Here is an 18,532-nt window from a genome sequence, read left to right as displayed (position 1 = left end):
TTTGGTATAAAAACACTAATAATAATGTGGTTCTTTTTTAAATAAACTTTTTATTTTGGAATAATTTTAGGTTTACAAAAAAGTTGCAAAGAGAGTTCTCCCTTTCTCCTTACCCAGTTTCAGTTTCCCCTAATATTAGCATCTTACATTACCATGCCTCCTTGTCAAAACTAAGAAACTAAAACTGGTACACTACTGAAATACAAATTTTATTCAGATATTACTAGTTTGTCCATTAATATTCTTTTCTGATCCAGGATCTAATCCAGTACCCCACATTCCCTTTAGTTACCATGCCTCTTTGCTCAACTCTGATCTGACAGTTTTACAGTCTTTCCTTGTACTTCATGACTCTATGGGTTTTTTTAAAGATTGAGTTTATTTATTTCCCCTTCCCCCCACTGTTTGTGCTCACTGCCTGCTCTCTGTGTCTGTACATTGTGTGCTCTCTGTATCTACTTGTGTTCTCTTTTTTTGAGGGCCCCAGGAACTGAACCTGTGACCTCCCATATGGGAGGGAGATGCCCAATTGCTGGAGCCACCTCTGCTCCCTGCTTGTTGTGGCTCTCATTTTGTTTTTCTTGTTGTGTCATCTCATTGTTTCAATCTGTTCTATCAGCTTGCTGCACCAGACCGTTGTGTCAAGTCAGTCTTGATTGTCATCTTTAGGAGGCACTGGAAACCAAACCTGGGACCACCTGTGTGGTAGGGAGATGCCCAACATCTTGAGTCACATCTGCTTCCCTGTATAGGTTTTTAGTGAAGGGAAATGGGGTTTTTTAAAGCTAAGGAAGGATTGCTACTTTAAAAATGCTATTTATCCAAAAAGTCTGGGGGTTGTTTTATGACTCTGTTCAATGTAAAATGTTACCAAATAATACAAGATATTGGATCATTAAATTCAAGTAAAAAAAGAAAAAGATTGTTAACCTCCATCTCACATTCATCTGCACAGAGTGCATCTTGGGCAAGAGATTAAGATAAAGACCAAAAGGAAAATTGAGACTATACTGTGAAGACTATTCAAAGTTTGTGGGAACCAGTACATCTTTTTGAGCGCAGGCACTGTTTATATTGTTTCTCTCTTGCCTTCAGATTAGGGATTCTTAACAAGGGGTCAATGAACTTGAATTTAAATTTAAAAATACAGTATTCTTGTGGGGATGTGTTGGTGTGGGTGTGATATCTTTATTAAATAATACACAGTATTGTGTGGATTTAGTACAGGGTTTGTGGTTTTCACCTGACTGGCAAAGGGGTCCGTGGAACCAAGAAGGTTAAGAACCCCTGCCTCAGATGGTAGTTGCCTCTGGCCACTTTGAGAAGCATTCCGACCTGAATGACTTAGTCTAGATCCAATACTACCTCCTTACTGAAGAAAGGAACTGGAGACTTTCCCCAACACTGGCAAAAGAGAATTGCAGTAGAGTCACATTGTCTATGCATTATTTTAAAAGATATTCAGACTAGAAAGTTTGGTTTGTAACAAACAGGATTATATGTAACAGAGTTGAAAGAAAGTCCAATATTTCAGTATCATAGTTTGCCCAAGCGGTGCCAATACAAAGTGCCAGAAATCTGTCTGCTTTTATATGATGAGAATTTATTTGGGCATAAAAGCTTACAGTTCCAAGTCATGAAAAGTCCAACTCAAGGCAACATCCTCTCAGCAATGTCAGATGCCACATGTTGAAGCAAGATGGTGGGTGATCTCTGCCTTCCCTTCCAGGTTTCCTCTCTCAGGCTCAGTTACTCCTCTTCCTTCCTGATTTTAGCTGCAAGCTGGCATAGGGCTATCTTTTCCCAGGCCTCCTATATCAGTCTTGACTGTTCTGCTGTCTTCTCAATCTCAGCTGTAAGCAATCAGGAAAACAGCTCATCTCTTCTTGGGACCTCTGCTGTTTAAGCCTCTCCTTTCTGTAACATGGCAGGATCAAAAATGATAGAGCTCTCTTCTCCTGTGTCCATCTGAGTGAATGTCCATTTATATCAGACCCAGCAAGGGCATCGGGTACTCGCCCTGAGTTCACTTCACTAACATGGTCCAATAAAAACCCCTACAGCTATCTTAACATGTAATACAATCAAAGGCCATTCAGCTGAATTTAATGCACTCAAAGGCTATCACACCTAGAGGAAATAGATTTGTTTACAAACATAATCTTCCTTTTTTTGGGATTCATAAAATAATCTCAAACTTCCAACTAGGTTAAGGGGGAAAAGAATCACATCAATAGATAATGGGGGAATACCTAATCTGATTATTAATAGTTTATCTGAAAACTCTTAAGAAGCTTTTAGGAACTCAAATCCAATACAAGCCATGAGGGTCAATGACCACTGAAATTCAATCCAAATCAAGAAACATGTCAGTCCTGCCATAATTCACATAAACTCAAACATTCTCTAAGACCTTGTTTACTGACTGAATACATGCAGAACATGTGCTAAACCCTGTTCCTATACCTGATGTTATTGTTTCAGTTTTTGAAACCAGATATATTAGTCAGCCAAATGTGTGCTGATGCAAAATATCAGAAATTTGTTGGCTTTTATAAAGGTTTTTTTTTTTTTGGGGGGGGGGGGGAGGGTAGAAGCTTACAGTTGCCAGGCTATAAAGTATAAATAATTCCCCTTACCAAAGTCTGTTTCAATCTTTTGGGACAAGATGCCTGCCAACATCTTCCAAGAGTTCAAGCCTCTTGATTCCTTTCTTCCTGTGGCTCCATTTCTCTCTGGGCTTAGTGCCTCTGTAGTCTCCACAATGCCAACTGTAGACTATGGAGACAACAGTCTCTGTCTCTCTCCTCGGGGCTTGATTCTCTCTAGGCTCAGCTGCTCTTCTCTTTGTGCTTACTTCCCAGGCTCCAGCTCAAAACTCCAGCATCAAAACTCCAACAAATTCCTCTGCTCTGCCATGTAGTTTTATCTGTGAATCCACACCCACCAAGGGAGCAGAGACTCAATGACCTGCTGACATGGCCCAAACAAAGCTCTAATCATAATTTAATCATACCCTAGTTCAGATCATTTTACAAACATAATTCAATATCTATTTTTGGAATTTATAAACCATATCAAACTGCTACACTGCACCCTGAATTCCAAAAAGACATTATAATTTCAAAAAACCTTACATCAGTAGCAATGCTAAGTATAGAAACGCTTCTCAATCAGTTTAATGAAATACAGTTTGTCTTGGGGCAAAGTCCCATCTTCTATATAATTTTGAAACTTATAAAACAATTTATCTTCTTCCAAAACACAAATTTTCAGACAAAGGAAAAAAATTTTCATTACCATAAGAAGAGTTTGGGCAGAAAACATGAGTCGTGGGTCCTCTACAGTTTAGTAAACCTGCAGGGCATCCTCCATTCGATTTCAAAGTCTGAGAGTTATTCTTGAAAGGATGATTTCTTCTCCCCCTGGGGCCTCATGGGGACCCACACTTTCTACAGGCTTGCCAAATGGCCATTTTCTTGGTTCCACCCTCATCAAGAATCTGGGTGTTGACCAAGCTCTAAACCTTACCCTCCAACAGTGTTGGTACCCCAATTGGCAATCACCTTGTCATACCTTACCCAATCTTTGGGTTAGAGACTTAACCCCCCTAGTAAAGTGATGTGAAGGCAACATTCCCTCTAACCTTTGGCTTACAGGCTCACAGAGCAATGAGTTGGCCACCTGGGGTTCCCTAATCTATGGGGGATAGGTGCACACCTCTCAGACCGATAGGGTGGTGACATTAACCACTCTAATCCTTGAGGAATGTGTTCCACCCTCTCTGTACCCTGGGGTGGCAAAACTCTCCCTGAACATTGGATGGGAACATCCATTCTCTTCAACTTTTAGGGCAAATTCACCCTCTCTATATACATAGGTGGGGTTCCTCTCTTGGCCCAAGATGATATCTTAATTCCAGATATCACTTTCCGTGGTTATCCTCTTAAAGCTGTTTATTCCTTAAGCTCTCCTTTCTATGTCACTTTTAGTCCAAGCTGACAGTGGTTATGTTCATAGCTCTCTTGGAAAGCTTGTTGGTTTAGCATGCAAGAAGCAGGGGTCCAAGCCATCAACATTCAGACTTTTCACAAGTCTTTCCAAGGTAGCTGCATCTTAAATCCTGATTTACAAGTTCCAACTTTAGTTAGTCCTCAAATGGGGCTCTATCATCTGGGAGCTTGATTTCCATTGGCTTGGAATTTCCAGAATGAGTTTTTCTTTTCTTTGTGCCCAACAGTTCAGTTCTCAGCTTATCTCTTTCATCTACCATTTTGCTATAAGCTGCAAGGAGAAGTTAAGCTGCATTCTCTGAGTTTACTTTGGAAAGTTCTTCAGCTAAATGCCTAGGCTTACTATTTTCAATCCCTGCCTTCTATAAAACACCAGGAGTTAATCTTGCTAAATTCTCTGTGACTTTAAAATATGGATCACCTTTCCTCCAGTTTCCAATAATAGTTTCATCATTTACTTCTAAGGCATCATAAAAAAGTCTCTCTGAATCCACATTACTAATAACAGTCTCTTCAAAGCAATCTAAGACTTCTCTATCAAGAATCTCACAATTCCTTCAAAAATCACCCTTACACATTTATAAAACCATTCCAGCATTTTGGTAATTGCAAAAGCACTATCAAATTCTTGGTGACAAATTCTGTATTACTCAGTCAAAGGGGTGCAGATGCAAAGACCAAAAATCTGTTGGCTTTTATAAAGGGTATTTATTTGGGGTAGAAGCTTACAGTTTCCAGGCCATCAAGCATAAGTTATTTCCCTCACCAAAGTCTATTGCCTTGTGTTGGGGTAAGATGGCTGCCAACATCTGCGGAGACTTCAGGCACTTGGATTCCTCTCTTCCTGGGGCATTGTTTCTCTCTGAGCTCAGCACCTCTGTTTTCTCCACAAGGTCAGCTGTAGACTCTCAGGAAACCTGCTCCATCTCACTCCTCCAGGCTTGTTTCTCTTCAGGATCAGCTGCTCTGCTTCTCTGTGTGTGTACTTCCTGGGCTCCAGCTCAAAACTCCAGTATCAAAACTCCCACCAACTTCCCTGCTCTGCCATGTAGTTTTATCTGATATAGCCCAATCAAAGTCCTAATCATAATTTAATCATGGCCCAGTACAGACCAGTTTACAAACATAATCCAACATCTATTTTTTGAATTCATAAACCATAGCAAAATGATTCACCAGAATTTGAGGTGTTTTTTTTTAAACTTGAAAAAGTAATGCACTCTATACATTAAAGGGAAAATAAAGAAAAGCACAGTGAACAAAAGTGAACATCACTTCTTTACTTCCTATGAACAGGAGTTAACCTATTAAAGAGTTTTATACAGTAGTGATTAGTGATGCCCGGAGGAGGACACACTCATTCCAGATGACTGTCCCATTTCAGAAACTTATTCTATGGGGACAATTATGAGATACACTGTTGGTGAACTTTATATCTAGACATTTTTCAAATTATTATAAGATACTTAGAAGTTTATGTAATTGGTTTGGCACAAATATATATATATATTATATGAACATTTAATAATGAAGGGCTAGCAAATTTTAATAATGAAGGGCTAGCAAACAAATGCCCAGTATCCTTGCTAGGAGGGCTAGTATTCTTGCACTTATTTTATCTAGCAGCGGGTGACTACAAATGATTGGCAGCAATGACATTTGGTTCCCAAATCTGGTGAATCTGTAGAGAGCAGTTTCATGCAGTCTGTTGTCATCAGGATTTTGGGATGTGGATGACTATAGGGAACTAAATTTTTAGAATCAATGCTGATATACTCTCTATCTCTTCGTCCTAGTCTGTTCATTGAACAAATAGTGAGTATTTTTCTGTCATTTACTCTATTTAGGCCATGTTATTTCAATGCCTGCATGGTATTCCATTCAATGTATGAACTATAATTTATTTAGCCAATGTCCTTTTCCTAGAAGTTCCTCATATTTCTAGTTTTTTTTTTTGCAATTCTAAATAAAAGGACTTGTCTACACAAATCTCTCTAAATAAGAATATTTTCAATATTTTTAGGGATTGTGATACATATTGCCAAATTTTCTTCAGCAGGGTTGTGCCAACTTGTACCTCCCCACATGCTTGGGAAGTTTGCATGTTCTAGATCCTGTACCTGCCAACACTGTCTACAAGTGTAGGAGCAGGTGCCTGTCTAAATGACTCCAATTTATATTCATTTATAATATTTATTTATAGCTACCTGTGCTAAACCCTTTTATGGACCATGGTAATAAAATGATGTTCAAGCAAATGTGACTGATGTTTCCATGGATCTTACAGTCTAATTACAGTGACAGAAGATTTAAAAAATAACTGCACTCAACCACAAAGTTCACTGTGTCCAATCTGGGCATAGATTTAGGAAGTGAAGTGAGAGAGCCCTGTAGTTCATGAGATGAGAGGTTACCAATATATAAATTCCGATTTTCTTAGTTCCTTGCCTTGTAGCTCATATACTTTGATCTCTTCTTGGACCCCTGTTTTGCTTATAGGATATAGTTGGTGGCCTATGAAGAGAAAGGATTTCATCCACAAAACCCCTGATGCTCTTCCATAATAAAGACTGCTTTCCTGAATGGCTTCTTCCTCCTCTTTCCCTTTTCTACTCTGTCTCAGACTCAGGAGAAGATTTAAGAGGAGCCATTTAGGAAGAAATTAGTTCTGCATTTGCTTGTTAAGTAAGTTCAATAATCTCTCATGCTCATGGACAAGGCTTTCCACCCCACCAGGATGCATGATTCATGAAACCTACCCTGTAGTTTAAAACAAAGCACATGAGTCTGGACCAGCCTCTAGTCTGTATTTTACAGCCTTGATCCATGGAAATACAGCTTCTTGATTGCAAGTCATCCCTCTTCCTTTCCCTGTACTAGTTATAAGGAATTATGCTCAGGCCTTTGGGTGTGCCTACGAAACTCAAATCTCTAATTTAGGCTCTAAGAGCTACAATGGACTCCATAGAAGATATGAATTCCAAATTTGAAAGAACTCTCTAAGACTTAACACCTTCCCCTTACCCATCTCTGCTTGGTTTCCTGCAGCTACCACCCTGGCCCTAGCACAGGTGCAGAGTACCGTGTAGGGTTCTCTTGAACTCTTGGTTGTACAAGCAGTAAATGATGGGGTTGAGTAATGGAACAGTGACAGCAAAAAACAGAGATCAACTTGTTGGTTTCAAAAGCTGAGAGAGGCTTGGGCCAGCATAAATGAAGATGCTGGCTGCATAGAAGATGACCACAACAGTGAGGTGAGAGGCACAGGTGGAAAAGCCTTTGTGGTGTCCAGCAGTGGAGAGAATGCATATCACAACACCAACAATGGCCATATAAGAGGCCCCAGTCACAGAGAGAGGCCCAAGCAGGATAAAAATGGCCAAGATGAAGTCCGTAAGCTCAGCTATAGACATATCAGTACACGAGAGGTTGAGTAAAGGGGAGACATCACAGAAAAAGTGGTTGATGATGTTGGGACCACAGTAAGAGTGGCGAGAAATGAGAAAAACTTTAACCATGGAGATGCTAAGACCTCCAACCCAGGAGCCAGCTGCCAGTTGCACACACAGTTGGCCGCTGACAATGACAGGGTAGTGGAGAGGATGGCAGATGGCCAAATAGCGATCATAAGCCATGACAGGAAGAAGGACACACTCAGGGTATTCCGGGTCCAGGAAAAAGTAGAGCTGTGCCATGCAGCCCTCAAAGGTGATTAACTGTCCATGACCCTCTTTAGATCCAAGAAAGCCAGCAAGCATCTTGGGAATAGTGACAGTGACATACCAGATCTCCAGGAAGGACATATTAGTCAGGAAGAAGTACATAGGTTTATGGGGAGTGGAGTGGCTCCTAATTGCTATGATGATGAGTGTGTTCTCAGTCAGTACCAACACATAGGCCAGTAAAGAAAGGGAAAACAATAGTCCCCGCAGTGGCACGGGAGCTGGGAAACCCTAAAACACAAACTCACTCACTCTCCCACTTTGGTTCCCTCACTCCATGGGGCTGGTCATTCCCACTGCTCTTCAGGAGACAAGAAGACACAGTGTTTTCTGGAGCCCAGCCTTTCTTTTGGTGAGGGGACTATATTGATAGAATGCAAGATATGTAGTGCAGCATATCATTAATCATTGAACTAAGGCCACTCCTTTCTATTCTGAAAATGAGCTAATACAAAAGTAGACAAGAATAAGTCTTTGTATTGGGGACAGGATAGGAGTCTATTCTGATCCTTGGAGAAGTGCATATTGAGAACTAATCAGTAAAAATACCATTAGTTCATTACTGAAGCAAATGTAGATAAAAATGAAAAAAACATAATAGCATGAGTGCCACCCTAAAGTTAGATTTGTCTATGAGCTGAATAGTGATTCTGTTTTGAGTAAATAAGACACAATGTAGTAACAATAAAATATATAACAGTTGACTATTTACAATGTGTTACTAATACAGGCAGATTTCTAAAAAATTTGCAGACAGTAATCCATTTTATCTTTGCAACTACCCTGTAAGGCAATACTATTAATATTAACTAGCCCCTATATAACACCTAATGGAACTGAGGCTTAAAAATATTAAGTGACTTTTCTAGGTCACACAAGTAATAGAAGGTACAATCAAGAAGCTTCAAGACCCCATAGCGTCTAAAATTTTTAGGTAGCATGAAGGAGGGCTGTGAAACATCATGGATTTATATCCAAAAGAGGAAATAGTTGGTGGTCATTTAGGGGTATAGTTCTCTCCTTCAAGAAAGAGGGACCAAACAAGAATAAAGAAGTCTGCAGCAACTGTAGAATGAAAGTTCCAAGTATTCCAGTTCTTAAGTGGAGGAGCAGGGGCACACCTTGTAATTAGATTAGGAAGTGGATTCTGGATGGCAGAACTGAGAATATGATTGAGTCTGAAAGTTGTACAAACACAAACCTATCTTGGAATGGAAGTAGAATACCTTCTTGATTAAGATCAATATAAAAGGATAGATTTAGCAGGATACTCTCTTTTTACCTTGGTATCAAAAACAAAATTTGCCTTTTCAAAACTTCAAGCCTCTTATTGGCTTGACATAGTTTATTAGTTGACATTTACACATGGGAATTGGTATGAATAAAGGCTATTGTTAGCCCAATGTCCTCAAATGGCTACAGCATTGGGAGGGAGTATAGAGATTAGAAAGGAGAATGAAATGGAGTCTGCTGAGCATCTGGGTGCTATTTCCTCTCAGGAGATATCTTACATTTTATTCTTAAGCCTGTTCCTATGTAGTTAGCAGAGGCAGAATGTGCTGAGATATCAAACTGCAATCTTCTATTAGTTTTTATATCTGAGTTTCTCTTCTTTTTATCTTCTGCCATCAGTACATGAGTATTACTCAGTACCTGAGCCCTTGGCATTTCTCACAATACTAGAGTAGAGCAAGGCAACTACAAACAGCCCTCATCCCTGTCTTGCATTTCCCATCACTCCCATTCTTACCATCCACAACCACAATTTTATTTATTTAAAAATATTTGCCAGGGAAGCAGATTTGGCTCAAAAGGTATAGCATCCACCTACCACATGGGAGGTTCAGGGTTCAAACCCAGGGCCTCCTGTCCCATGTGATGAGCTGACCCACGTGCAGTGCTGATGCGCACAAGGAGTGCCCTGCCACACAGAGGTGTCTCCCGTGTAGGGGAGCCCCACGTGTAAGGACTGCACCCTGTAAGGAGAGCTGCCCTGTGTGAAAAAAGTGCAGCCTGCCCAGGGTGGTGCTGCACGCACAGACAGCTGATGCAGTAAGATGATGCAACAAAAAGAGACATAGATTCCTGGTGCTGCTAACAAGAATACAAGCGGACACACAGGAACACACAGCGAATGGACACAGACAGCAGACAACTGGGGGGGAGGGTGGGGAAGGGGAAAGAAATCAAATATATATATATAAAAAACATATATATATATTTATATATATGCCAGATCAACTGTTCCAGATTGTAGGCTAAGAGTTGTGGTATATCAAGGATAAATAAGAGATGCACTCAGTCTTCAATAACTCATAATCTAGTAGTGGGGATGTACCTTCATCCCTGAAAGGGATGTTGCTATGCCTATCCTTGTACCATACACTAGCCCACATGAGTGGAAACTTCAAAACTACACTTAATCATGGTGTTAGCCTTGATCCTTTCTCCTCTAGGTGTTTCATATACCATTCATGGGGCATGGCAATCACCCTGGCCACAGACCTTCCTGCTTATCTTTAAATCTTCATTTCTCTATCTTAATACTCGACATTCCTCACATAAAAAAGAAGAAGAAGAAAGAAAGAAACAGAAAAAGAAAAAAGCAAAAAAAAAAAAACACAGTATCTCACACAGAAACTCCTAACTGGCCTCTCTTTCTTAATCTCTCCATTAAAGCTCAAATATCACCATTCTACTTCCTTACTTAAAACCTTTCCATAGTCCCCTATTGCTTACACAATAATGGCCAAGTTCTTTAAAAAGGCATCAGGATACTTCACAATCTGTCACTGCTGTCGCTGTAACCTCATCTCTCACCAAAGTCTACATTTTATTTGTGCTTTCCATCTCCCAGCACACAATAACCTCTGCAGCTTTGCTCATGCTGCAAATTCCATGGCTGACTCCTACTTAGCCTTCAGTTCTGGTTCATGGGGCATCTCCTCACAGAAGGCATTAATTACCTTATCTTTCCTCTCTCCTCCTCAGGTTTTGTAACCTGTCTCTCATTACCATTCCCATTAGGGCCATGGCAAGCCTATATATCGTTTTAGTTGCTACATTCCTGCTGCCATGGCTCAGGTAGATGCAAAGAATGATCTCTGTTGCTGAAGTCACCCTGTAGATACTTAATACCAATAGCAAGAAGTAGGACATAATTCCTTGGATAGCACTTGGGTCCCTCAACTACAGTGTCCAGAATAATATTTCCTAAACGTATTCATCCTCTATCACAATGATAGGCATTATTTTCCATGAAGTCATCTATGCCAGAAATCTGGAAGTTTTCTAAATTTTCTATACCCATTCCTCCCCAGGGTCCACCCACAAATAATTAAAGCCCAATATATATCACCTCTTTAATTACCTCTTTCCTCTCTCCTGTTTCTACTGCCTTCACTTTCGTCTCTTGTACCAGACCCTTGCTATTTCTTGATTTAACTGCTTCAATATCCTTTATCCAGTCTTTTTCCCTCCTTTAGTCCTCACTTCACTTCATCCTTCTGACCCTTTTGGATGACTCCAAGGAAGGAGCCCAAGAGAACAAAAGAGATATAAGAGAAAAGAAACACTGGCTAAGAGGACAGGAAAGGCTATGTTTGGGAAGCCAGGAAAGTGACATGAAAGAGAGTATGTTATGAGACCCCCACAAACTCATACTTTTCTCTCCTTACATTCTCCTTCATCAGTTTCCACCTCTTTCCATCATGCCACACTGTGCTCAAAAGAAAATGCTGACTTTAAGTCAGGCCAATTTCGTTTTATATCCTAGCTCAGTTATATAATCTTGGGCAATTTGCTTAACCTCTTTGAGCCTGAGCTTTCTAATGTCTCATGTGGGAATCATACACCTCACAATTTTTTTAGAGGAATAAATGTTCTAAAATATGCAGAGGGCCTGAAACATGATAAGGGCTCAATGCTACACTGTCCCATTTCCTCCTGACCCATATGGGTAACATTCTTTTAAATCCCTGATGTCCTAGAAGGAACACTCAATTGAGAGTTAGGGTTTCTGGGTTTTTGTTCCATGTAATTGATATTTTTAAATTTGAGATTTTGTAATATATCAGTTTATTTTCTATAAAATAATAATATATGTTTCAAAGTACTTTGAGGATTAAATAAAACAAAGTTCGTGAAAACGTTAGGCACAGGAATTAGCCGATACTAACCAGTACAATGTAGAGGTGAATACTATGAGTTCTGAGTGGCATTGCTTGATTTCAATTATGTGGTATTTGGCAAATTATTTAACTTCACCGGGCCTCTGTTTTTGTATCTCTCAAATGGTAATAGTATTAATGCCTACTTCACAGAGTCATTGTGTGGAAGAAATGAATTAATACATGAAAGTTTCTTAGAACAGTGCATAGGGTATGGCATTTCTAAATAAAAGTTAGCTGCTTTTTAAGAAATATATGTTGAATCTAATTCTATTGAGAATGGACAGTAAGGAATTATTGTTGGGAATATTGAAGAAGGATTTTTTTAGATATTGAGTTTAGGAGGGATTCTCATAAGTAATTGGGAGGAAATATTTCTCAGTATTTAAATACTCAGATACAAATGGGTATGGTTGAGAAATTATCATTGTCTAAATCAGTGAGTCTTATAAGCTGCACACTCACAGCTCAAAAGTCTCATTGATCCCATGAAAGGAACAAAACTCGGTGTTAGCGTTCTGAGAATGGAAAAGATAATGAGGAAGTCATGGGAAAATGACCAAGCTTGAAGAAAATCATGCAGGTGTCAGATATCATGAAGAATATCTACAAATACCCTTAAAATAAAAAACTAAGTTTGAGTAAAATCATGTCATAAACCCTTTTGTGAAGAAAATATAAATTTGTACACACATATATCATTGACCTGCTGTATTTTAGTTGAAAACTATCAAAACCAGGCGCTGGTTGATTTAGCATTGATTTGGTTGATACAGTAGTCCTTATAAGGAAGAATTTTACAAATGTTTAGATTTATTAATGTCACTTTGCCTTTTGTGATTGTTATCAGTCAATGGATCACATAAATAGGCTAATTAAAATAAGATTGTTGTTATGGGGAGAGGAGTGGGGTGAGGGGGGTGGGGGGTATATGGGAAACTCGTATTTTTTGAATATAATATTAAAAAAATAAAGACAAAAAATAAGCTATAACCATTTAGATATATGTACTATTTAATCCATTTAATAAACTCAATACTCATGAGAATAGAGGAGATACACACTTAGCATAATGAATACAGGTTCACATTCACTTATACAAAAGAAATGGAGCACTTAGAACTCAGATTTTAGAGAGGTAATATGTTGCATACACTATATATTTCCTAACACCACAAGAACATTCTTAAGCAGCATCCTAAAATATCACCTTAATCTCTCTATTGCAAATATGTAATTATTTATATAACATGGAGTAAATAAAAACTATAAACAATCTCTTATCAGTTCAAAACAGGTTTTGCCACACTTTAAGGTTAGGCCCAAATTTAGGGGAAAATGCTGTTTTCCAAGTTGAATTTGGGTATTATAGATAAGGGCTCATGGAGTTTGTATCTATTTACAACAAAATGCATGTACCCAGTTGGGAAATATTATATATATTCTAATTAAAATAGAAGCAAGAGAAGAATATTCTTTTCTCTCTTTATTTCACATTGCTTTGAGAGAAATGAAGAATAAATATTGAAAAGATAGATGATCATATAATATGCTAATGGAAAATAAGAATATTAAACTAAAGACTGTTAGATAGGTGTAGGAAATAAGACAAAGATCGCATGTCCTGCCACAACCCACTGAATGGACTGGGGGAGAGTGTAAATTACAATGTAAACTATAATCCATGTGGTGTAGCAGTGCTCCAAAATGTATTCACCACATGCAATAAATATGCCACAATGATGAAAGGGGTTGTTGATGTGGGAGGAATAGGGGTGTGGGTGGAGTATGGGGTATGTTGGAACCTCTTATATTTTTTAATGTGACATTTTCTGTAATCTATGTATCTTTAAAGGAAAGACAATTTAAAAAAAGAAAATTTGCTATTAAAAAAACAAAACAATTTCCCACTCTCAAGGGAATTGAAAAATAAAATAAAATGTGAAAAAAAAAAGATAACTGGTATCTTTTGCCCAGTTTCCCACAATGGTAATATCTTCCAAACTATGGTAAAATATCATGACCAGAATATCAACACAAAAATAATAAAGATGCAGAATATTTCTATCACAACAAGGATCCCTCATGTTGTCTTTTTGTAGCCAGAACCACTTCCCTCTAGTCTTTACCCCCTCCTTAACCCCTGGCAATCACTAACCTATCTTACATTTATATAATTTGCCATTTCAAGAATGTTATATAAATAGAATCATACACCATGTAACTTTTGGAATTAGTTTTTTTCATTCCACATAATTCTCTGGAAATTCATTCAGGTCATTGTGTGTAACAATAATTCATTCTTATTTTTATTTATGAGGGGTATTCCATGGTATCAATGTATTACAGTTTGTTCAGCTATATATCTTTTGAAGGGTGGTCTTCAGTTTTGGACTATATGAAAAAAACTGCCACAAACATTTGTGTACTGATTTTTGTTAAACGTAAGTGTTCATTTATTTGGGATAAATACCCAGGAGTGCAAATGTTGAGTCATATATTATTTGCATGTTTCATTTAAGAGACTGCCAAACTGTATTCCAGAGTGGTTGTACCATTTTACATTTCCACCAGAAATATATTTGTGATACAGTTTCCCTGCATCCTTGCCATCATTTGGTTTTGTCACTGTTACTTAATTTAGCCCTTTAAGTAAGTGTGCAACAGTATCTCATTTAATTTGTATTTTCTTAATGGCCAGTGTAGTGGAACATCCTTTCATATTCTTACTTGCCATCAGTATATCCTCTTCAATGAAAAGTCACTTCAGGTCTTTTGTTCATTTTTTACTTGGATTGTTGTTGGTGTTCTTGTTGTTTAAACTGTTGCTTTCAGAGGTCTTTATATATTGTAGCTATTCGTTCTTCACCAGATATATGGTTTGCAAATATTTTCTCCCAAGCTGTAGTGTGTCTTTCCATCCTCTTGACAGGGTCTCTCATAAAGCAAAAGTTTTAAATTTTGATGAAATACAATATAACAATGTCACCTTTGGTGACAGTTTGAAACTGGGTGACCCCCAGAAGATCATTCATTTAGAGCTAATCCATTCCTGTGCATGTAAACTCATTGTAGGTGGGACCTTTTGATACAAATTACTTCAGATAAGAGCTTTTGATTAGATTGCAGGGCCCAGGGTGGATCTTAATCCTTTTACTGGAATCCTTTAAAAATGGATGAATAAATATCTCAGGCACACAGAAAAAAGCCACAGAAACAGAGGTAAGGAACCCAGGAGCTCAGAAAGGAACTGGGGGAGAGAAAAGCCACAGATGGAGCCTCCCAAAGCAGAACTAGCAAGAAGGAGCAGAGGAGAGGGTAGAGACTAGCAGACTGGCATTGCTGCCATGTGCCTGTTTGATTGCCTACAGCTGAGCATGGGAAGAAAGTGAGCCTGGGGGAGAAGGCAGACAACATCGGAATCATCATTTTGCCTTGTCACTTGGCATGAGTCCAGGATCACCAGCAGCCAGCATTCAGTGGGACAGCATCTCTGATGATGTCTTGATTTGGATATTTTCACGGTCTCAGAACTGTAAGTTTTTAACCTAATAAATTCCCATTATAAAAGCCAACCCATTTATGGTATATTGCATTTACAGCATTTAGCAAATTAAAACACCTTTTATGGAGTATGTCTTTGATGTCAAGTCTAAGAGCACTTTGTCCAACCCAAGACAAAAGATTTTCTCCTATTTATTTTTGTCTAAAAGTTTTCTAGTCTTATGTTTTATATTTGAGTCTTTGATCCACCTTGAGTTAATATTTGTATAAGGCATGAGACTTTGGTCAAAGTTAATTTTTTTTTTTTTGCCTGTGGATGTTCAAATGTTCTAGCATCCTTTGTTGCAATGACTACTTTTCTAGGTCTTTTTCTGGTCCTTGGTTGTAATCCCTTGGTGCCAGGGAGGCTCATCCTCAGGAGTCATGTCCCATGCTGGGGGGAAGGTAATGCATTTACATGCTGAGTTTGGCTTAGAGAGTGGCCACATTTAAGCAACATGGAAGCTCTCAGGAGGTAATTCTTAGGTACCCTGCAGCTCTAAGCCTAGTCAATATTTCAGGCACACAGGCACATAATCAGAGTCATCAGCATCAAGGGCTCATTGTTGGACCATCCATCTTTGTTGGTCTTTGCAATTGCACTTGGGGGATTGTTACTGTTCCATTGGGGAATGCGATAGAGCTCCCCTGGTTAGGAACTCAGCACTCTTTCAGTTGTTGTTTTTAATTGAAACCACTATGAAATTATCCAAACATTTTTATGTACCCCGTATACATGCCCTGGAGAGCTCACTCCCAACCATGTGCCCCCTATCAATAACACCCCACACCAGTGTTCCTCCCTGCCATAGTTGAACCTCTCTATACTCCAACACTTCTTTAAAAAAGGAAGCCTAATATATTGCCAGGTTCCATTAATAGTAAAATGGAATACAGTGATGGGTTTAAGGGTTAAATATAGAATACACAGTAATTTAGAAAAATAAAATAAAGGAAAAATAAATTGGGGTATGAAAAAATGAAAAAGCTTTGTTTTTGACATTTTGCCTTTCATCCCTGCTATAGGTGTTGCCCTGTATGTACAGTGGCAAGGCAATTTCTTCTATTTCTTCTTCAGGGTCTATATCCTTTTTTCCCCTAATTATTAAGTTTGTCTTCACATAATTTTTAGATCACAGTAATTCACAAATGCAATATCTGGCAGCCCCACATATCCAATATCAAACCCTTTGTCCTTTCCCCAGAAATGATCTTTTTACATGTTCATATTATATTTGCTGCAGCTGAGGTACAGATATTAAAACAATAGCTTCCAAACATGGTTTCATTTGAGTTTGCATTATGGTTTATATTTTCGACTATACAGTTTTCTAAATTTTTAGTTATCTTATGTTTTACATTATGGTTTGCATTTTAGACTATAAGCTTTTATACGTTTTTGTTGTAATTTAACATGTCCTATATCCATCATTGCCTGATCTTATGGAACACTTCTATTGCCCCACAGTTACACTGATTTCGTCTATTCAACATCTCTTTCCCTCTCCCCTCAGGGCCCAGCATGACAATCAATCTTCATTACTGAAGGACCTTATTCAAAAATACTTGCAACAATGTTGAGGGCTTGACATACTTGACTGCCCTAGCCCATTGGGAGCCACCAATTCTCCCAAGAGAAACAATTCCCTCTGTTTGAAAACATCAGTCCTCCCAGGATGTGGATATACCTTCACTCTCATTGTATGGGTCTCCACCCAATGATATAACCCACGATGACAAAATGAGCACTCACACACTCCCTAGAAGCTTGCCCTGTGTCAGATGCCCTCCCCCCACCCTTATGCATCTTAAACAGGTAACCTTCCATATTATATTTTCTAAAGAGTTTTCCCTACATTATACTTTCAACCACATATCTGACAATCTCCTATGTTCAAATGTTCCACCCAACCTCCCCCAATTTCTTGGGCCATCTGACCCATTCTCCCATCCCTAGCCCCCCTCAAGCCCATAAAGCCCCACCCAAAGGTATTGCTATATCCGATTTTATCCCTTCCCTCGACAAATACTTACCTCCAGCTTATCATAGATTTCACCCATGTAGGTGTCAGCTCGCAACTTTCCTCTACCCTCCAACTCCCTTTAAGTTTATCATCCAATCTGTAGCTCTCTGAGACAGCTTGGTTTACTTATTTCATAACAGAGATGTCATGTAGTATTTGTCCTTCAATGCTTGGGTTGCTTCACTCAACATAAGGTTCTCAAGATTCATCCATGTTATCACATGTTTTTGTACTGTATTTGTTCTTATAGCTGAGTAATATTCCATCATATGTATATACCACATTTTATTTATCCATTCATCTGTTGATGGGCATTTGGGTTGATTCCAACTTTTGGCAATAGTGGATAGTGCTGCTATGAACATTGGTATGCATATATCAGTTTATGTCCTTGTTTTGAGTTTTAATGGGTATATACCCAGAAGTGGAACTGCTGGGTCATATGGCAAATCTATAGCTAATTTTTTGAGAAACCGCCAAACTGTCCTTGAGAATGGCTGGATCCTTCTGCATTCCCACTGCAGTAGATGAAAGTTCCCATTCCTTCACATCCTCTCCAGCAATTGTAGTCTTCTGATTTTTTGATAGCTGCCAGTCTTATGGTAGTAAGATGGTATCTCATTGTATTATTGATTTGCATATCCCTAATAGCTAGTGATTTTGAGCATTTTTTTCATGTGTTTTTTAGCCATTTGTATATATTCTTCAGAGAGGTGTCTGTTCAAATCTTTTGCCTATTTTTTAAATGGGCTGTTTGTCTTTTGATTTTCAAGATATAGGAGTTCTTTATATATGCAAGATATAAGTCTCCTATCAGATATATGGGTACCAAATATTTTCTCCCTTTTGTAGGCTCTCTTATCACTTTCTTGACAAACTCCTTTGAGGTGCAGAAGGCTTTAATTTTGGGGAAGTCCTATTTATCTATTTGGTCTTTCACTGCTCATGCTTTTGGTGTGAAGTTCATGAAGCCATTTCCTATTACAGTGTCCTGTAGATGCTTCCCTACATTGCTTTCCAACATCTTTATGGTTTTGGGTCTTATATTTAGGTCTTTGATC

General features: G+C 38.6%; 1 pseudogene; it reads right to left on the bottom strand.

The window, feature by feature from the left end:
• Nucleotides 1–7,075: 7,075 nt before the first annotated feature.
• On the bottom strand, nucleotides 7,076–17,508 carry LOC101434652 (olfactory receptor 226-like; annotated as a pseudogene).
• Nucleotides 17,509–18,532: the final 1,024 nt, after the last annotated feature.

This window comes from Dasypus novemcinctus, chromosome 10 (assembly GCF_030445035.2).
Source record: "Dasypus novemcinctus isolate mDasNov1 chromosome 10, mDasNov1.1.hap2, whole genome shotgun sequence".
Taxonomy (NCBI): domain Eukaryota; kingdom Metazoa; phylum Chordata; class Mammalia; order Cingulata; family Dasypodidae; genus Dasypus; species Dasypus novemcinctus.
The sequence above is the reverse complement of the archived record's forward strand: the minus strand, read 5'-3'. Positions and strand labels throughout refer to the sequence as shown.